Source organism: Cnephaeus nilssonii (assembly GCF_951640355.1).
Source record: "Cnephaeus nilssonii genome assembly, chromosome: 4".
NCBI classification, from domain to species: domain Eukaryota; kingdom Metazoa; phylum Chordata; class Mammalia; order Chiroptera; family Vespertilionidae; genus Cnephaeus; species Cnephaeus nilssonii.
The window spans coordinates 84,445,602-84,464,923 of record NC_137075.1 but is presented as its reverse complement, the minus strand read 5'-3'; the positions used below and the strand labels follow the sequence as shown (position 1 = coordinate 84,464,923).

At 49.1% G+C, this 19,322-nt stretch overlaps 1 protein-coding gene across 1 annotated transcript in view; it reads right to left on the bottom strand.

Moving 5' to 3' along the window:
• The window catches only part of TTC9 (tetratricopeptide repeat domain 9), a 32,429-nt gene that overhangs the window by 5,945 nt on the left and 7,162 nt on the right, over nt 1-19,322 (bottom strand). The gene's annotated exons all lie outside the window — the stretch shown is intronic.

Sequence of the window (19,322 nt, the reverse complement as noted above, 5' to 3'; positions counted from 1 at the left end):
TCAATAAAATATATATTTTTTAAAAAAAGAATGTTGGGGCTTTACATGGGGATTCATGCCATGAACTGTGTCATCAAATAATCCTGGGGTCTAGGGACCCAATTTCATCACCAATGAGATGGGTGACATTGAGCAAGTTCCTTAGCCTTGTACCATAGGTTGAATTGTGTCTCCTCCCTCTCCCTCCACCCCATCCCTACAAAAGATGTGTTGGATTGTGAATCCCCAGTATCTCAGAATGTGACCTAATTTGGAAATAGGGTCTTTACAAAAGTAATCAAGTTAAAAGAGATCATTAGAGTGGTTTCTAAAGCCCATATTACTGATGTCCTTATAAAAAGGATGCTATAGCTGAATGTGTGTGTTTCTCCACCCTCCCTCCCCTAATTCATATGTTGAAAATTAATTCCCAATTTGGAGGGACCTGTGGGAGGAGACTACGTCGTGAGGATAGGGTTTTCATGATTGGGATCAGTACTCTTATAAAAGCGACCCCACGGAGCTCCTCCACCCTGTCCGCCTTGTGAGGACACAGTGAGAAGACAGCAGCTAAGATCCAGGAAACAGGTCCTCACCAGGCAGACACCGAACCTGCCAGTACCTTGATCTTGGACTTCTCTTCTTGGACTGTGAGAGATAAGGGGTTGTTGTTTGAGCCACCCAATCCATGGTATTTTTGTTATAGCAGCCCAAAAAGCCTCAAACAAAGGGGAAGTTTGGACACCGAGACAGACACACAGAGGAAAGATGAAGTGAAGAGACATAGGAGAAGATGGTCATCTATAAACCAGCAAAGCCCAGAAGCGAGGAGAGACGCAGGGAACAGAGTCTCCCTCACAGCTCATGGAAGGAACCAGCCCTACCAACACCTTGACCTTGGACTCCTAGCTTCTGGAACTGTGAGACAATACATTTCTATTGTTTAAGTCACCAGTTTGTGAGACTTTTGTTGTGGCAACCCTAGGAATAAGCTACACGAGGCAATCGCAATACTAACCATGGCTAGTACTTGTCCAGTGCTTATTTTGTGCCGGATGCTTGTCTCATTGCTTTCCTTGTATTACCGGATATGATCCTTGGAATACCATGATGTGAGTTCTATTATTATTCCCATTTGTCAGATGAGAAAGCTGAAGCCCAGAGAGGGTAAGTAATTTCCCAAGGTCACACATCATGAAAGAGGCAAGGCTGAGATTTAAATTCATGCTGTCTGGCTCCAGAGCCCAAGTTCTTTATTGAGTTGAGAGGATTATATAAAATAATGGCCATAATGTATTTAACACAGGGTGTGGCACATGGTAAGTACCCAAAGCGGTATTTAATATTATTATAATGTTTTTCAGCCCTGCACCCCTGCAGTGACAACTACCTCTGACTTGATTCAAGTTCTCTTTCATACGTGTTTCTCTCTGCAGTTCCTGGGAGCAGGGGCCTTCTGATAGGGAATGCCCAGCCCCATATGGGGCACACCTGTGGACAGGAGAGGCCTGGATGTCCCAGGCAAGAAGAAGCAAGGCTGGCAGGTGCCTATGGTGGGGCCCCTTACTATTCCACAGTCAGCCATTTCTGAGTAAACCATCTCCCCTTGAAGCTTCCCCTCACCAGCAATCAGGGTCGGAACAGGGTGAGAACTTGTATGAACCTGAGAGCGAGTGCCTCCTGCAATTTGGTTCCCTAGTAGCCTCACTGGCCTTGCCATAATCCCAGTCCTGCTGAGCTACCTCCATCTCCATTCGATCACTCAAATATTCAGTAGGCGTCGACTAAGACAGTGGTCGGCAAACCGCGGCTGGTAAGCCACATGCGGCTCTTTGGCCTCTTGAGTGTGGCTCTTCCACAAAATACCACGTGCGGGTGTGCACGTACAATGCGATTGAAACTTCGTGGCCCATGTGCAGTAGTCGGTTTTCGGCCTGGGCGAGTCTATTTTGAAGAAGTGGCGTTAGAACACTCAAGGGGCCAAAGAGCCGCATGCAGCTCGCCAGCCGCGGTTTGCCGACCACTGGACTAAGAGTAAAGAAGTGTTAAAGGGATTACAAAAAAAAAAAGAGACACCTTCTCCAAAGCAAATAAAAACAGATTTAGGAGCCTGGCCAGCGTGGCTCAGTGGTTGAGAATTGACCTATGAACCAGGAGGACATGGTTTGATTCCTGGTCAGGGCACATGCCCAGGTTGGGGGCTCAGATCCCCAGTAGGGCATGCAAGAAGCAGCAGATTGATATTTCTCTCTCATTGATGTTTCTCTCTCTCTTTCTCTCTCCCCCTACTCTCCCTTCCTCTCTCTCTAAAGATTAATGAAAAAAACACACAAACAAACAGACTTAGGAGGCAAAACTGCTCCTTCTTGCCGAGACCTGGCTGGTGGGGTGAGGGGTGTGCTGGCGGGTCTCTGTGCTCAGGTCTCTCCCACATTGAAAAAACCATCCTCAGATAGAGGCCAGTCACTGATTTTTATCTTCAGGGGTGTAACTTCAGCTGTTTTGATCCCTTAAATAACTTCCTAGGGTTCAGAATGGCTGATTAAGAGACCAGACCTGTCTCTGGGCATTGTGGACAGAACACATCCTCTGGCAGAGTGAGGGGGAGGGGAAGCACAGCTTCTCAAGTTGAAGGTGTGAGAACCAGGAAGTGGAAAAAAATCAGCCCAGATCTGGAAACTGACCTGTCAGGTTCCACTGGCCACAGGGCAGAAAGCCAAACAAGTCAGCTAAAGCCACCTGCTGCTGGCCCCCTGGGCCTGGGGTGGGCCTGGGCGTGGGCGGCTGTTGTCACAGATGATCTCTATCTGCTGACACACCAGGGGCTATCCCACTGGGCTGATGCCACCAACTCGCCTTCCCTCTCCTCCCCCAGCTGTGGGGTCGGCCCTGGTGCTCACACAGTTCTGCAGACATGGAGGGGTTTCTGCCACGAGGTTCCTGCGTGTAAACCTCTGGCTACTACCTGTGGGGGACTCAGGCTTCAACATCTGTCCCCAGAACTGATGGATTTCCTATCTCAGCTTCCCCGTGCCTGTCCGCTGTGATCTCAGCCTCTTCCTGTCCAGTTTTCCACCAAACACACTTCTGTTTGCTGACCTGAGCAGTCTAGGAAGCGGAACTTCTTTTTCTTTAAAACACAGGTTTTGAACATCTAAAATGGTGAGGGGCGGGGGGCAAAGAGGCCTGGAAATGGAAAAGATCCCTCTTCCCCAGGGCTAAAGGAACAATAGCAATCAATTTCTGGAATAGCAATCACTTTCTGGGACTCATTCGGTGAAAACGTCATGATTTCCCCTGCAGATCCGGTGGGAACTGTGATACCTGGCTCTGGCCTAGGGTTCAGACCTGGTGGGCGGTGAGGCCAGGCAGGTCCCAGGGTGTGGAGCCCCTGCTGGCATCAGAGGCAGAGCCCAGGAAGACAGAGAAATCTAGAGTTGGCTCCGGTCCGGATAGGCTGCCATCCAGATAAGGAAACAGGGGTGCCAGGCCAGAGTCTTAAGAGGGTTCAGGGTGGAGGGGGTAAGAGAGAGTCTGGAAAGCTGACCTCAGCCCTACCTACTGGTAATTTTTGGGATACCTCTCTAGTTTGGCTGGGGAGCTACTTGGGGTCCATGTAACAAGCCCATGGGATAGATAAGCTGGGATGTTTTTAAGGCACATTTTAAAGCTGAGAAAGTTAAGAAGAGGTTGACCAGCAGTCTGATGTTCCTTCCACGTCCCTCTGCCCATTACCCAGGGTCTGGGGTGCAGCAGACCCTTAGAATGGGTTGGGTCATCTTACTGCCCTTCCTTTATCTCCATTTTAATCCCTTCCCCTGTGTCAGAGGTGGTACTCAATACCTTACATGCATATCCTATGTCTTTTCATTATCACAGTAACTCTACGAAACAGGTTCTATGTTTGTTTGTTTTACAGATGATGAAACCCAGTTCCAGAGAATTTAAGTAACCTACTGAAGGTCACTCAAGGAGGAGGTGGAAGAATTATGATACCCACCCACTTCTGCCAGGCATCCAAGACTGTGCTCTTGACCATGGGTGCTTGTGAGTTTGCATTTGAAGCCTCTGGAAATCCACGTAACCCCTGGCAAAGGACAGGTCACCTGTGTAAACTACCTTCCTCTGTGTTCCACGGTCAAGGCCAGAAGTGATGCCTAACTGCACTGGGCACCCCACAGGCCACTGGGATCAGGTGATGAACCAAACACTCCATCCTGGGACTGATGGACTGGTGGAGAATTAAGGCGAGTTTCTCTTCGTGCTTGGGAAGAAGTGCTAGAAGAGAAACAGCCTTCCCAGAGCCTCGTGTGCAACTTACAAGGGAAAGGTACATTTGGGACAAGAATTGGGGCTGTAAGTCTCCAACCACCCCTCCCATGTGGAGGTCCCTCTTCCGTTGCCCACCTTGGGTGGTGAGGGTATGTTTCTATGAGAAGGGCAGGCAGGCTTTCTTAAGGGATCTGTGGTAGGAAATCTTAAAACAACCAGGAACTTAAAGAACCCCATTGCACACTCATGCACTCAGACAAGGGAAATCATTTGATGTTCCCCAAAGAAACCACACTGAGACCTCAGGCTAAAACATGTCAGGTTTTCCTGGCTCTGGCAACCTGTTTTTGTTTTTCCTGGTGCACGCAGGGCATAGTGACTGCCTGGGCAAAACGCCATTCATTGGCACGAGATGAAGGGAAACTGGATGAGAGGAGGCAGAACAAGTTTATGTAGCCATTGGTTTTCAGCTGATTCACTGTAGTTTTCCCGGGATGGGAGGGAAGGAAAGACCCATCTGGGGCCAGGAACGAGGAGAAGGAACCTACTCTACGGGGCTGCCTCACTGTTATGGGTTGAATTGTGTCCTCCCCAAAAGATAAGTTGGAATCCTCAAGACATGATCCTATTTGGTGAGAGGATCTTTACAGAGGTAATCAAGTCAAAAGGAGGTCATTAGGATGGACCCTGATTCAAAATGGTTGGCATCCTTATAAAAAGGAGACATTTGGACACAGAGACAGACACACAGAGGAAAGGCCATGTGAAAAGACAAAGGGAGAAGACGGCCATCTACACACCAAGGAACGCTGGAGGCTACCAGAGGGAGGAGAGAATGGATTCTCCCTCAAAGAGGTCAGAAAAAACCTACCCCTGGCCACACCTTGATCTTAGACTCCTGCCTCCAGATCTGCGAGACAATGCATTTGTTATCTGAAGCCACCCAGGTTGTGGTCCTTTATTCCAGCAGCCTCAGGAAACTAATACTCCTTGCTGGCCATTCCTTTGGGAGGTGGCGCCAAGAAGGGGCTATGACATTACTGGGAGAAATTTTCCCAAAAGTTAACCCAATTATTTGATTGGTTTTCAAATTTATTTCAGAGGGCAATGGCATAGTAGTCAAGTGGAAGGAGCGTGGATCTGGACAGAGGTGACGACAGTCAGAATACTTAGCAGCTGTCTGGGTCATAAGCACACTGAATAGGCACAGAGTATCGTGCCAGTTCTGGGCGGTCCTGGCTGAACAGCAGCGGTGGATCTGGAGATACGTTCCTGGGCTGGAACCCAAGTTCTGCCACCCACTAGCCCAGGCCCTCAGGCACGTTACTTAATCTCCCTGGGTCTCCCTCTCATGTGTTAAATGGAGGTAATATCTCCTTTGTGGGAACTCTTGTGATCATAAGATGACATAGTTAATGTCCTATGTGTCTCACACAGTGCTGGGCACTCAAGCTGAGTCTCCTAACTTCTAGTTCTTCAGGAAGCCATTTGTCAAATATGGTTTCTCCAGCAAACATGTACCTTCATCAGAGAAAATGTCCCTTTGGGTCCTACATACAATGGATATACATACATGAAGCCACAGCTTCATTTAAAGCACATTTTTAGGAATAGGTCAGACACATTTCGGAGGGCCTTCCTATGGCAGAGCGATGGGAACATGGAGTGTGCAGGGACATGACGGTTACTTTTACTTAGGAGGCTCCGTCACAGGACGGCAGTGACCCACTCAGTTTCACCTTTCCACGGAAGTGCTGATGGTCGCTCCTGCATACACTGATGCTTGCCATCGGAGCTCTGCAAACAACCCTCTTCTTTTGATTTCTGATTTTTGTGTCATGGTCTGGCATGCACATAAACCCCCACTTGCCACAAATGTCTCCCAAACCTAGGTTCGATGCTTGCTTTTACTTATCAGTTTTCCTTTCAAAGGTGTGTTTTCCCTACTGGGGATAGGCGGGTACATGCAAAGAACATCACCAAAGCAGCTTTGCAGTCAGAAAGGGGGGCTCGAGGGAAAGAATGGGTGGGGTTCTGGGCCTATTTTCTTCTCATAGATTAGCAAGCCTCTGAGTCAACAGCTGGTTCTACCCCCACCCCTCCACACCCCAAACATTAGAGCTGCCTGCTCCCTGCTCTCAGCCCCTCCCCTCACCACGAATGGATGAGTGGATGGCTGACAGCTTTATGGATGGGGTGGAGGGAGGGACGCAAAGTCACTGGGCTCCTCTGGAGTGCTAAGATTCAAGAGAGCTAGGAGCTCTAAAAGCAGCGTGGCAGGAAAATTAATAGGCCTGGTTCCTGAGACTATAAGGCATGAGACAGCCTATGAGGGAAGAGGGAAGTATTTTCAATGGAGAAGTTGCTGGCCAGGTTTGGTGCCTCTGAGTTAGTTGATGCATGACAACGTCCCTAGCACGGGCATCACTGGTGTCCTTGAGTTATACCTCACCTCTTGGGGTCTCAGTGTTGCAGTGGGTAAAAATGAAGGGAATTTTAGTTACTACCTACCTTTTGGTAGGATGAAAATAGCCCGTGCCTCCCAAGCTCCAGACCCTGACACCTGAACAGAACCCCACAGACAAGTGTTTCTCATTAAATCATCTGTGGAAGCTTATTTAATATTAGAGGCCCGGTGCACAAAATTCGTGCATGGGGAGGTGTGTCCCTCAGCCCAGCCTGTACCCTCTCCAATCTGGGACCCCTCGAGGGATGTCCGACTGCCCATTAGGATTGGGCCTAAACAGACAGTTGGACATCCCTCTCACAATCCAGGACTGCTGGCTCCCAACTGCTCGCCTGCCTGCCTTCCTGATTGCCCCTAACTGCTTCTGCCTGCCAGCCTGATTGCCCCTAACTGCCCTCCCCTGCAGGCCTGGGTCCCCTCCAACTGCCCTTCCCTGCAGGCCTGGTTGCTCCCAGCTTCCCTCTTCTGCCAGCCTGGTCACCCCTAACTGCCCTCCCCTGCAGGCTTGATCACCCCCAACTGCCCTCCCTTGCAGGCCTGGTCCCTCCTAACTGCCCTCCCCTGCTGGCCTGATCGCCCACAACTGCCATCCCTTGAAGGACTGGTCCCTCCCAACTACCCTCCCCTGCTGGCCATCTTGTGGTGGCCATCTTATGTCCACATGGGGGCAGGATCTTTGACCACATAGGGGCCGCCATCTTGTGTGTTGGAGTGACAGTTAATTTGCATATTACTCTTTTATTAGATAGGATAGAGGCCTGGTGCATGGGCGGGGGCCAACTGGTTTGCTCTGAAGGGTGTCCCGGATCAGGGTGGGGGTTCCCTTGGGGCATGGGGCGGCCTGGGCGAGGGGCCTGTGGTGGTTTGCAGGCTGGCCACACCCCCCGGCGACCCAAGTGGAAGCCCTGGTATCTGGGATTTATTTATCTTCTATAATTGAAACTTTGTAGTTTTGAGCAGAGGCAGGGCAGGCCAGGGCTGCGGGAAGCTTGTCTTCCTCCATCACTGGGGGCAACTCAAGCCTCCTGCTCTCTCCAGCTCTGTGGCTGCCACCATTTTTGTTGGAATTTAGTTATCTTCTATAATTGAAACTTTGTAGCCTTGAGCGAAGGCCAGGGCTGGCCAGAGTGGGCAGGAAGCTTGGCTTCCTCCATTGCCGGGGAAACCCAAGCCTCTTGCTAGCTACATGGCTGCAGCCATTTGGGTTGGGTTAATTTGCATACTTGCTCCTGATTGGCTTGTGGGCATGGCTTGTGGGTGTAGCAGAGGTATGGTCAGTTTGCATGTTTCTCTTTTATTAGTGTAGATGGAGATTCCCAGACCCCATGCTGGGCAATGTAGATTCGCAGATTCCCAAGGGTCCAGTAATCCACCTTTTTATTGATAATTTTTTATCTTCTTCCAGGATATGTTTTACTGCTTTTAGAGGGAGAGGTATGAAGAGAGAGAGAGAAAGAGAGAGTGAGAGAGAGAGAGAGAGAGAGAGAGAGAGAGAGAGGCTGATATATGAGAGAAACATTGATCAGTTGTCTCCTGTATGCACCCAGTCAGGGGATGGAACCTAGGTATGTGCCCTGGCCAGGAATCGAACTGGCAACCTTTTGTTGTACAGGAGGATGCTCTAACCAACTGAGCCACACAGGCAAGGCAGTAATCCACATTTTTAATGGGCACCTATAGGTGGGCCTCCTTGTTTCCTGAGCTGGTATATTCTAGCATTTTGGATATATGTTTCTTAAAAACCATATAATTGGTTAAACTTTTAGAACCCAGGACAGCCATGGGGAGCTCCAGGATTACCCACCAGATGGCCATGTGAAAATCTGTACAGGTGGACAAACAATTGTTCTTAGTCAACTTGGGACACTTTAGGCTTTTCTCTTCATAGTGATTGGAGACTTCTCACCGGAGAAGAGGAGACCAGGCCAGGGAAATGGAGAAACAGGAGGCTGAGATGTTTCATCCATCCTCCCAGAAGGGTAATGAGAGTAAGAGCAGATTATTAAGCATGAATAGGCCAGGCACTGAGGTTCTAGTATTTTTCCCACTTTCCAGATGGAAAAACTGAGGCCCAAGGAAGTTTAGTCACTTGCCCAAGATCACAAAGCTAATATGAGTCGGGGCTAGGATTTGAGCCTAAGCCTTCTGGCACCTAAAGCTGTGCTCAAGCATCACGCACACTGCCCTCCTAGGATGTTCAACGGCCTGTAGTGAATTTTAACTCAGTTCCTTCATCAGGTAGATTTGAGTCCTGAGTTCTGATTCTTGTGAGGCTTACCTGTGAGACCTGATGGTGCCAATCGGTGCTCACTTTATCTGTATACTTCTCACCTGGAAGCTTCCTATAGAATGCTCCAGAACCTTCTACCCCACTTGTTTCTCTGCATTCAAAGAGAAACCAAGTGCAGAGTGTCCACCAACACTTTTTTTTTTTTAAGTTCTAAAACCACCAGGATCTCCGATTTCATTGTGAGTCTACTGTTATCCTAATACAGCTGACACGACACATCTCTGGTTTCTTCCTGAGACAGCTCCTAACTTACCTGGTGCTTGCAAACTAACCCCCACAACATTATTTTTAATTAAAAAAAATTTTTTTATCGAGGTAGTTGTAGCTTCACATACAGTTGTAAGAAATAATACAGAGAGATCCCCATGTACCTTTTACTCGGTTTTCTCCCAATGGTATCATCTTATGAAACTGTAATACAATATCCTATCTAATAAGAGGGTAATATGCAAATTAACCATCACAAAGATGGCGGTGCCCATAGACACAAGATGGTGGCGTCCAGTCTTCTCAGCCCCACCGGAGTTCCCCAGGCCCGGGAGGGGGGCAGTTGCTGATAGCAGGCATCATGAGCAGCCTGGTGGAATGCTTGCTTTGTCGCCATGGTGACGAGGCAAATGTTCTGCGCCCAGCCACAGATGGGCTTCTGGGCTGCGGAAAGCCTCTGGGCAGCGGGCACGGAGTGTCCAGGCCCCCCAGAGAGCTACTGGCGCATGGATTTGTGTGCAGGGCTACTAATATTGACTATAATATTGACCCTGATACGATCCATAGATCTCACTCAGGTTTCCCTAGCTTCACTTGAACGCGAGTGTGCATGTGTTTAGTTATACATCATTTTATCACATTTGTAGGTTCCTCTGCCTCCACAGTTAAGTTACAGACCAGTTCCATCGCCACAGGATCCCTCCTGGTGCCCTTTTATAACTACATCCATGTCTTTCCTGTATCCCACCTCCTCTTTAACCCCTGACAACCATTAATCTGTTCTCCAATCCTAAAATGAACATCTCAAAGTGTTATATAAATGGAATCATACAGTATGAAGTCTTTTGGAACTTGTTTTTTCTTTTTCCTTCACTCAGCATAACCCCCTTGAGATACATCCAATTGTTTCATGGATCCATATTCATTCCTTTTTATTGCTGAGTAGTATTCCATGGCATGGATGTACCATAGTTTGTTTGACCATTCATATGATGAAGGACATTTGGGCTGTTTTGGGTTATATGAATAATGTTTCTATGAATATTCACAGACAGCTTTCATTTCTCTAGGATAAATGCCCAAGAGTGCAATTCCTGGGTCATAAGGGAAAGAATTTAGCTTCTCACCATTAAGTATGATGTTAGCTTTAGATTTTTGGTAGATGCTCTTTATCAAGATTAGGTACTTTCCCTCCATTTCTAACTTGCTGAGAAGTTATCATTTTTCTATTACCTATGGATTATAGCACGCACACACATACCCACCACTATCTAATAGTAATGCTTTCACACAACATGATGGGGAGTCTTTTTCTGACGCGGTCAAATCTACAGATACGATCGTCCAGTTGACACTTTCATTTTCCCGGGAAAAATTACTTTTCACAGCCACAGACTAGACTCAGGAGATGCCCATCCCTGCAGTTATTAATGGACCATGTCTCCTTCGCCCTTCCAGACAAGCATCCGTAGGTAGGGCATCTCTAAGTCCCCTCACAGCAAAACCACATCGTAGTGATTTGCACATATTGTATGCTCAAAAAGTAGCAATACCTAACATTTGTGTGGTCTTATACAACTCACTGACCCTCACAGTGATTCTGGGAAATAGGTACTTTTAGCCCTGCTTCCAGAAGCTTCCGGGGGAAGTTAAGTGACTTGCCGAGGCCATTTGACTTGTAGGGAAAGAGCCAGGGTTGTCTCAGCCCAAGTCCCGTGTTGATTCCACTCCTGCAGAGCTGGTGGTAAAGAGTGGAAACCTGGACACGCTGATCTCTAAAGGCCTCTTCCAAGCCAAAGGCCCTGAGAAGCTAGGACAAAAGTAGGATGGCAGTGTCCTTGTTCATGCTATACCTGCCCTGCCTGGTGCCCAGGTAAAGAGTCCTTCCCTCTACCAGGAGTCCTTTGGCTTTACCTAGTGGGCTGACTCCCCTCGGATGCCACTCACTGTCATTTCTGACCTATTTTTTTTTTCCAATCTAGCACAGCTTGCATTTGATTGATGCAAACACTGCCAAGTGTTTCTTTTGTTTTCTCTGTTTTAGCAACGCTGTCCTTGGAGACCTCTGCTTTTCACCATCCCCAAGTTGCTCTTTGTTTTCTGACCCTTTGAATTCTTCTCTTGGATGCCCCCTCCCCCCACCAACCCCTGCATTCCAAGACTGCTCAAACAAGGGCTGCTGCACCCCTCTCACCATCTCTGCACAATCCTGGGCAGAGGCTCTTAGTCAAGGTGTTCCATAAGGAGGCATTCATCATGGCCTGTGCCCAGAGCTTTAGGAGGAAAAGGGACAGCATTCGGAAGGTGTTGATATCTTCAACGACTTTATATTCTTATGCACCCTTTGTTGGCCAGTACTGCTGTCAAAGTGGCAGGTAGAAGAGGTAAGGGGAAAAGCCAATCGAAAAATCTTAAAGGCAGAAGGCTTATGTTGCTAGTCCTTTAAGGCATATTGGAATCTGCTCAAGAGAGCTGTAATGCCAAAGCCTGAAGTCAGCTCAGTTTTTTGGTGCCTGTCACAGGCCACTGTTCATGAGGGAAGGCATAGACCTGGTGTGATGGAGCATCCGTACAAGTTATCCCACCCGTGGCCCCTCTCACTCTTGATCTCAATGCGGTATACTCAGAGAGGGATGGGAGTCGCAGGGAGAAGGCTGACAGGGTTATTTCTGTTGGAGTCTTCCTTAACACCCCTTTCTTGGGTTGGAAGTGGGACTTTAATGGGACCAGCTGGGCCATTTGGAATGTCATAATGAGTATATGCCCAGAAATAATTCAGAAGAAATCCATTGCCCAACATGATTTTTTCCTTGTTGGCTCTGGCCAACGACACATGCCATGCCCTTTGGCAGGAATTCTGAGCCAGGATGGGTGAGGGGGGAATCTCAGAAACCAAAGTTCCATCCTGTTCTCTTTTTGGACTCTAAAGAATGCCTCCCCTGTCCTTATCACCACTTCTGCCATTTCTCTGTGACCCCAGCAACATCTCTCCTGTTCCATGGCCTCTCCCACCATCCCTCCATGACACCGGAGCAACCACCATGTCACCAGTGATATGTGGGGAGAAGTTAGTTCACAGGCATGAGTGTAGAGAAAGCACTTCTGTGGTTTCTCTGTGGCAACTCTGTGTGTGCAGAGCAAAGTGTTGGAAACCACCTACATATCTATCAGCAGGAAACCGCCTAAATAAATAACAGGACATTGGTATAATGGAACATGACACAGACATTAAAATCATGCCATAGAAAAATACATAATGGCACTGAAAAAACATTTCCCATGGAAATTATTGGTAGAAAAAAATAAAGGTTGTAAAAGTTGTGCAGTAGAATGGAATCTTATGGAAAGTGTGTGTGCACGCGCGAGCCTTGTGTGTGTGTGTGTGTGTGTGTGTGTGTGTAGAATTTGTAACAGTAGGCATCAGAATGCTTCTTAGGGAAGAAATTACCTTATTTTTAGAATACCCTCATCAACTGCTTCATGAGGAAGCGAAGATTTGAGATGCAAAGATGGCCAAACGTCTCTGCATAGGAAATGATAGGAATCTGAAAGTAGGAGAACCTAGGATGTGAAGAGGAGCTGGAGGGGGGAACAGCTGAGAAGCTCGGTAGGGAGGTGGGACCTGCCACACAAGGTGAGAAGTCAATAAGAAATTCCTGGTAGCCTGGTGGTCAAGTGAGTTTTAGGAAAAAGAATTTTGAATATTCTGTTTCTGAGATGGAAACTCCTTCTGCGTCCTGTAACCTTCAGTAAAAGCTGGTGTGACTACAGCCCGATGTGACACCAAGGGATGTGAGAAGCAATGAGGGGAAGCAGAACTGGCCCTTGGTTGACCCCCAGGTGGACGGCAGCATCCTGTGGGGGCTGAGGAAGAAAAGGAGGTGGGGTTCCCAGCAGCGGCCCAGCACATGTGAGGCAAACCCCTGCTTTTTATATATATATATATATATATATATATATATATATATATATACACACACACACACACACACACACACACACACACACACACACATACATACTAGATGCCTGGTGCACAAAATTCATGCATGGGGGTGTGTGTGTCCCTCAGCCTGGCCTGCACCCTCTTGCAATTCAGGACCCCTCGGGTTGGGTCCCTAGGCCTGGCCAGCGATCAGGGCCTATCGGGGCTTTCCTTCCCCTGGCTGCCGGCAGCTGGGCCTGCCCCCGCCGCTGCCACTGCTTGCCATCTGTGCAGCACTGTCCCCATTCCCCCGCCACTGGTCACCTCCCTCTGTGGGTGACAGGCATGGGGTATGATTGCTTGGCTGACCTGGGCCTCCCTCTGCGGGGCAATCACTGGCTGGCCCCGCACACCCGCCATAGTGTCACTGGCCGGTGGCCTGGGCCTCCCTCTGTAGGGTGATCATGGGACAATGGCAGGGCCCCCCAACCAATCGCATTGCACTGGCTTTGGCTGGCCTGGTGCCTATGCGTGTCATAGCATGGTCGTCCGGAAGGTCATCCAGATGGTCGTTCTGCTGTTTGGTCGTTCGGTTGATTTGCATATTATGCTTTTATTATTATAGACTAGTAGCCCATTTGCAGGAAGAATCCTGCAAGCGGCCGCTGCGGCCGCGTCCGCTGCCGCTGCCGCTGCTGTTGTGGCCGCAGCGCCTGCACCTGCGCACGCCACTGCCGCCCGCCCCGCTCTGCCCCGCCCCGCCCCGCCCGGGCTTTCCCTCTGGCAGCCACCTTGCTTTCTGCTTTTCCTCCCTCTTCCTTCTAAGTTGTCTTCAGTCTTCACTCCTCCCTCCCTCAGCGTATGCAAATTAACCACCATCTTGGTTGGGTAATTTGCATACTCGCCCTGATTGGCTGGTGGGCATGGGTTGGGCATAGCGAAGGTGTGGTCAATTTGCATATTTGTCTATTATTAGGTAGGATAATGTTATTTTAACTTGATAAGGATGATTCCTTTTTTATTATTTTTATTGATTTCAGGGAGGAAGGGAGAGGTAGAGAGATAGAAACATCAATGATGAGAATCATTGATCAGCTGCCTCCTACACTCCCCACACTAGGGATCAAGCCTGCAACACTGGCATGTGCCCTGACTGGGAATCAAACTGTAACCTCCTAGTTCATAGGTGAATGCTCAACCACTGAGCCACACCAGCTGGGCAAACCCCTGCTTTTATAAATAAGCTGGAGAGAGGTCGACCTCGAAGTGGGCTGGCTGATTTTTGGTTGACATATACATGTTACACACACACACAGAGGGGAGACTGGAAGGAAATAAACCCAAACAGGAAAGAGTGGGCATCTTGGGATGGAGGGTGACAAGTTGAGTTTTATTTTCTGATTTGAATGTCATTTATTTTCAATTACCTTCTGCGATGACGATGTTTGCCTTTTGTAATTAGAAAGCTGTTTTTGAACATCACCCCTGCCCGTGATGTCTTCACAGACAGCAGGGAGGAGAGGTGCGAGAGAGGCTGCTGCTTTCCAGCGCAGAAAGCACTGCCTGCTCAGGGGGCACTGCCTCGGGGACCCAGGCCCAGAGGACGCTGGGCAGTCTGGTGGAGGAGCACCTGGAGGCAGGACTAAAAGGAGGCCCAAGGCGCACACTTGCTAGCGCTTTCAAATGCAGGAGGAGCCCTGGTCAAGCCAGGGGATTCCCGGTTCGACATCCAGAAGGAGTTCCGGAAGTTGGCACAAGCACGAGGCGTACAGAGCGGGCAGCGCAGACACGAGGCTGCCAGCCTCGCAGCCTCGCCTCACGTCTCCCTCTCTCCCAGGCCTTGACTTCCTCCATTTCCCCTCCCCACCAGGAAGCCTCTTCTTGTGAAGCTCCCCGAGAACGGGTTGATCAGAGCGTGGATCTGCTCTTCCTGGCAACTCCTCATTCTCTGCTCTCAGTCTGAGCTGGTCTGACTTGTGGGAGAGCCCGAGGTTCTTGCGCTGCTGGTTCAGTTCAAAGAAAGGGTCAGAGAACCCTGGGGCAGAGTACGGAAGTGGCTGAGAGCAGCCGCTGTCTAACTGAGGCATATTCGCTGGCACAATCTCAGGCCAGAGGCCTGTCTGCCTAGAACCCAGCAGTTTCTAAGTGTTTCCTGGACCGGCCTATCGGCTGAGAAGCTGGAAGTAGGCACAGCGCCCCCTGGCCCAAGAGCCCTTGGTTCTTCTGGAGCTCAGCTGCCCTGCAGAGGAAGCCTGGTGGGTCACTCGCTCATTCAGCACCCTCTACCCATCCCCATGTTCCCCCTACTCCCCCCCATTAGGCCCAAGAATGCACCAGGTAGGAAATACCACACTGAAAGCTGTTGGTTCACACCTTGCTCGCTTCCCCTGTCCTGCAGCCACTCAGGGAGGTAAAACTTCCCTGACCCACTCACTTGCTTCCCATATTCCCCCACAGCTTCCTTTGCTAGGTCCCTTTTTCCTCCCCTCTCACATACTTTCCTGCTTTAGTACCTCCTGGAGTAGGCGTTACATTTATGTATAACCATCATGTAGTAAGCATCTGTTATACACCAGGCACTGTGCTAGGCATGTGTGCCTGCATCATTTAATGTTACTCACCATCACAATCCTGTGTGGTACATATTATTCCATGCCGTAATGGAAACAGACCTGTGTAAGGTGGGGACCTGTGCAAGGTTAACGGGGGAGTTGATGGGAAGTCAGGATTCAAACCCAGACCCTCTTATGCCACCTGAAGTTCTTTTCCATTGGGCCTACATGCCCCGCAGGTTTCCTGGGGTCTAGGTCTGCTGCCTCCGGTTCCTCTGGATCCCCCCTCCTCCTTCCTGTCCTCACTGGCACACACAGGGATACAGTCCTCTCCTTATGTAGATGTCTGGGAAGAGTCCTCACAAGTTCCCAAGACCCAGTGGCCTCCACCACCTGGGGGTGCAGGTCCATTCGAGAAAGGAGCTCAGTTCTGACTCAGCCTGAGCAAGAGGCCCAGAATCACATCCCAAAATGCTCATTCCTCAGGGACCTCCGGCCTTGGCCCCAGGGCGGCAACTCTGAGGTGCTATCCCTTAGCCAAACTGTTCACGGAAACTCTTGGTACTGCCAGTCCATTTCTTAAAAGCTTTTTTTTTTTTTCTTCTTGCCATTAGGATGTCTTGGTCTAATGTAGCCAGTATTGCCAGGTTTCTGATGGTGAATGGCTGCCTGCTCACAATCGAAGTCTGAATTTTGGAATAATCTGGGAATACTGTATATAGTAGTAATAGGTAACATTTGGTGCCATCAGTTTAGATTCTGGGACCCAGATACTATTGTATCTAGGCCCCCAACCCCCACCCTGGCATCTCCCAGATGTGCTGTCGGCCTCTATCATCCTGGGAGGCCGCGGCCTTCTTTTGGTCTATTCCCCAATTGGCAAGGGTTGCCTTAGACATCTTAGTTGAGATCTTTTAGTGATTCCTCGTCAGCACATACCAGGAAATTGGAATAAAAGAGAGCTTGCTTCCGGTTTCCTTACCAAATCTGGCTGTTACCAGAGAGGACGGCCAAGTGGGGAGGGGGCTCGAGGGCCGTCGAAATACTAGATGTTTAACTCGTCTAAAAGGAGACCTGGCGGGCATCTGACCTGCGCTGTTTACGGAAGGGGAACCTGCAGCGCAGAGATGTGTGACTTGTCCACAGTCACAGAGCACGTGAGCAGCAGGATCTGGGCCAGACCCCTGGTTCCCGCTGCCCCCATGCCGCGTTTTGAGGAGAACCGAAAGGATTAAGTTCGGCCTGTGAAGAGCCAAGAGGAGCCTCCGGAAAAGACTCTGCAAACGAGTGAGTTTCCTTCCGATGCTCTCAGGCTGCTGTGCCGGAGCCATCACTGGGCTCAGGGGCCACAGAGTCTTGGACATTGAGCACCCACACCGTCCTTCATTGACACCAGAGGTACATCACCCCTGACCAGGACCGGGTATATCACGGGCTCTGACCCAGCTCTCTTCCCTGACTCACCAGCAGGTTCAAACTGTCACGAACATGCTCCTGAGTGCAGAAGGGCACCCCCCTAAGGGGGCGGGGAGTACCATGCTGCCAGGATCTAGCCCTGTGTGTGGGCTGGGGTAACAAATGTACCACTCTGGTGGGGAAAGTTAGTCTCTGTCTGCAATTCTTCTGCCTCATCCCTTTTTCAAGTGCAGTTAACAGCTTCACTTGTATGATTTCAGTTTTCTTTTCTTTTCTTTTTTTTTTTTTGCTGCAAAAAGCTCTATTGTTCCCATTTGGTCCAAGGCATGGAGGAAGGCTATAGGGTGGTTAAAAGGCTGCTTAGAGGTTGCAGGGAGAAGCTCAGTCCCCTCGGCGGTCCCCTGGATCTGTCTCTTGCTTCAACAGTGTTTGGATGGGATATTAAGAGAAAATTTGGGATCATGTTGCTTGACATCTTCGGCATTACCATCAGACACGCATCGACAAGGCATAGCTAATATCCAGAATGGCATTAAAAATTATGTTTATAAGGTGGGTTTTCTTCAGGAAAATAAAAAGAAAGCAAAACTATGATTTCTCTACACAGATAATTCTGTCATCGTTTTTTCTTAAAACATAAAAGCAATTCTGCATATAGTTAGAAAAGTCAAACACCGGAGAAAGATTTAAAATAAAAAGTTAAAAAAGACATGGAGGAACCTTAAGTGTATGTTACTAAGTGAAAGAAGCAAATCGGAAAAGGCTGCACACTGTATGATTCCAACTACATGACATTCTGGAAAAGGCAAACCCATGGAGAACAGTAAAAACAAAAGTCAGTGTTTGCCAGGGGTTAGAGCGGGAGATATAGGATGAACAGACTGAGCACGGGGAAGTTTAGGGCAGTGAAAACACTCTAGAATATATGATGGGTACATATCATATATTTTGTCTAAGCCCAGAGAACGTACTACACACAAGCAAACCCTAACCTTAACCTTGGACTTGGAGTCATTACAACGTTTCAATGTAGTCATCAATTGTAACAAATGTACCACTCTGGTGGGGGATGTTGACAGTGGGGGAGGCTATGCCTGTGTGGGGGCAGGGAGAAAATAAGAAATATCTGTGCCTTCTCAATTTTGTTGTGAGTCTTAAAATACTCTAAAAACAATAAAATCTGAAGAATAAAAAAGTTAGTCTCTGTCTGCAATTCTTCTGCCTCATCCCCTTTTCAAGTGCAGTTAACAGCTTCACTTGTATGATTTCAGTGTTTGTTTATTTCTTGCTGCCAAAAGCTCTATTGCTCCCATTTGGTCCAAGACATGGAGGAAGGCTCCAGGGTGGTTAAAAGGCTGCTTAGAGGTTGCAGGGAGAAGCTCAGGCAGAGGCCAGACACCAGGGGGATGCAGAGGGGCCTCTGGGCTCCAAAGGCTCCTAGTCTCCCATGAGGGTGAGCCTTTCCAAGAGATACTGGCCCAGCCCAGGTGAGGCCCGCCAGCCTGCGGAGTTGAGTCAGGTGTCGCCCATCTTCTTGATGAGTTTCACCTCCTCATCCAGGAAGTGGTTCTCTAGGAAGCCAGGAGATGAGGGTCTGTGAGGATAGAACCCAGGGCATCTAGATCCCAAAGGGCCTGGGTCAGGTTCCTCTCCAGGACCACAGCAGCTTTCCTGGTGTCCTGGGTTTTGCCCCCACTCACCTTGGGAAGGCTTCAGCACGTCCGAGAAGAGAATGTGGACACAGAGCTGGTTTTGCATCCTTAAGAGACACTTGGTGCCCTCGGGCTTCTTCTCTGCCTTCTTGAGGACGAGGTGGTCCAGGCCCTCCAGAGCCACATGGTCACAGTGGAAACAGAAGCCCAGAGAAAGGTAGGTGTAGGGGGCTCACAGAGGCCGGTTTACCAGATGGTTGACCGCAGCCTCCACCCCAGTGGAATAATTTTGACCAATGTGGGAGCTCATGGTTGTTCGGCAATAAGGAGTTAAACCAAAAAAAAAAAAAAGAATGGTGTTGGCTGGTCTCAGAGGCTGAGGATGGTTGAGAAGGTTCTAAAGGTGGTAACTGGGAAAGAGGTTGGAGGGTGGTAGGAGGCTGGAAGAAGGAGCGTCCCTGTTCCATCCAAACATTTTTGAAGCAAGAGACAGATCCAGGGGACTGCTCAGATAATCTTGAATGCAAACACTACACTATCGTATATTCTTATGCTGGTTTAT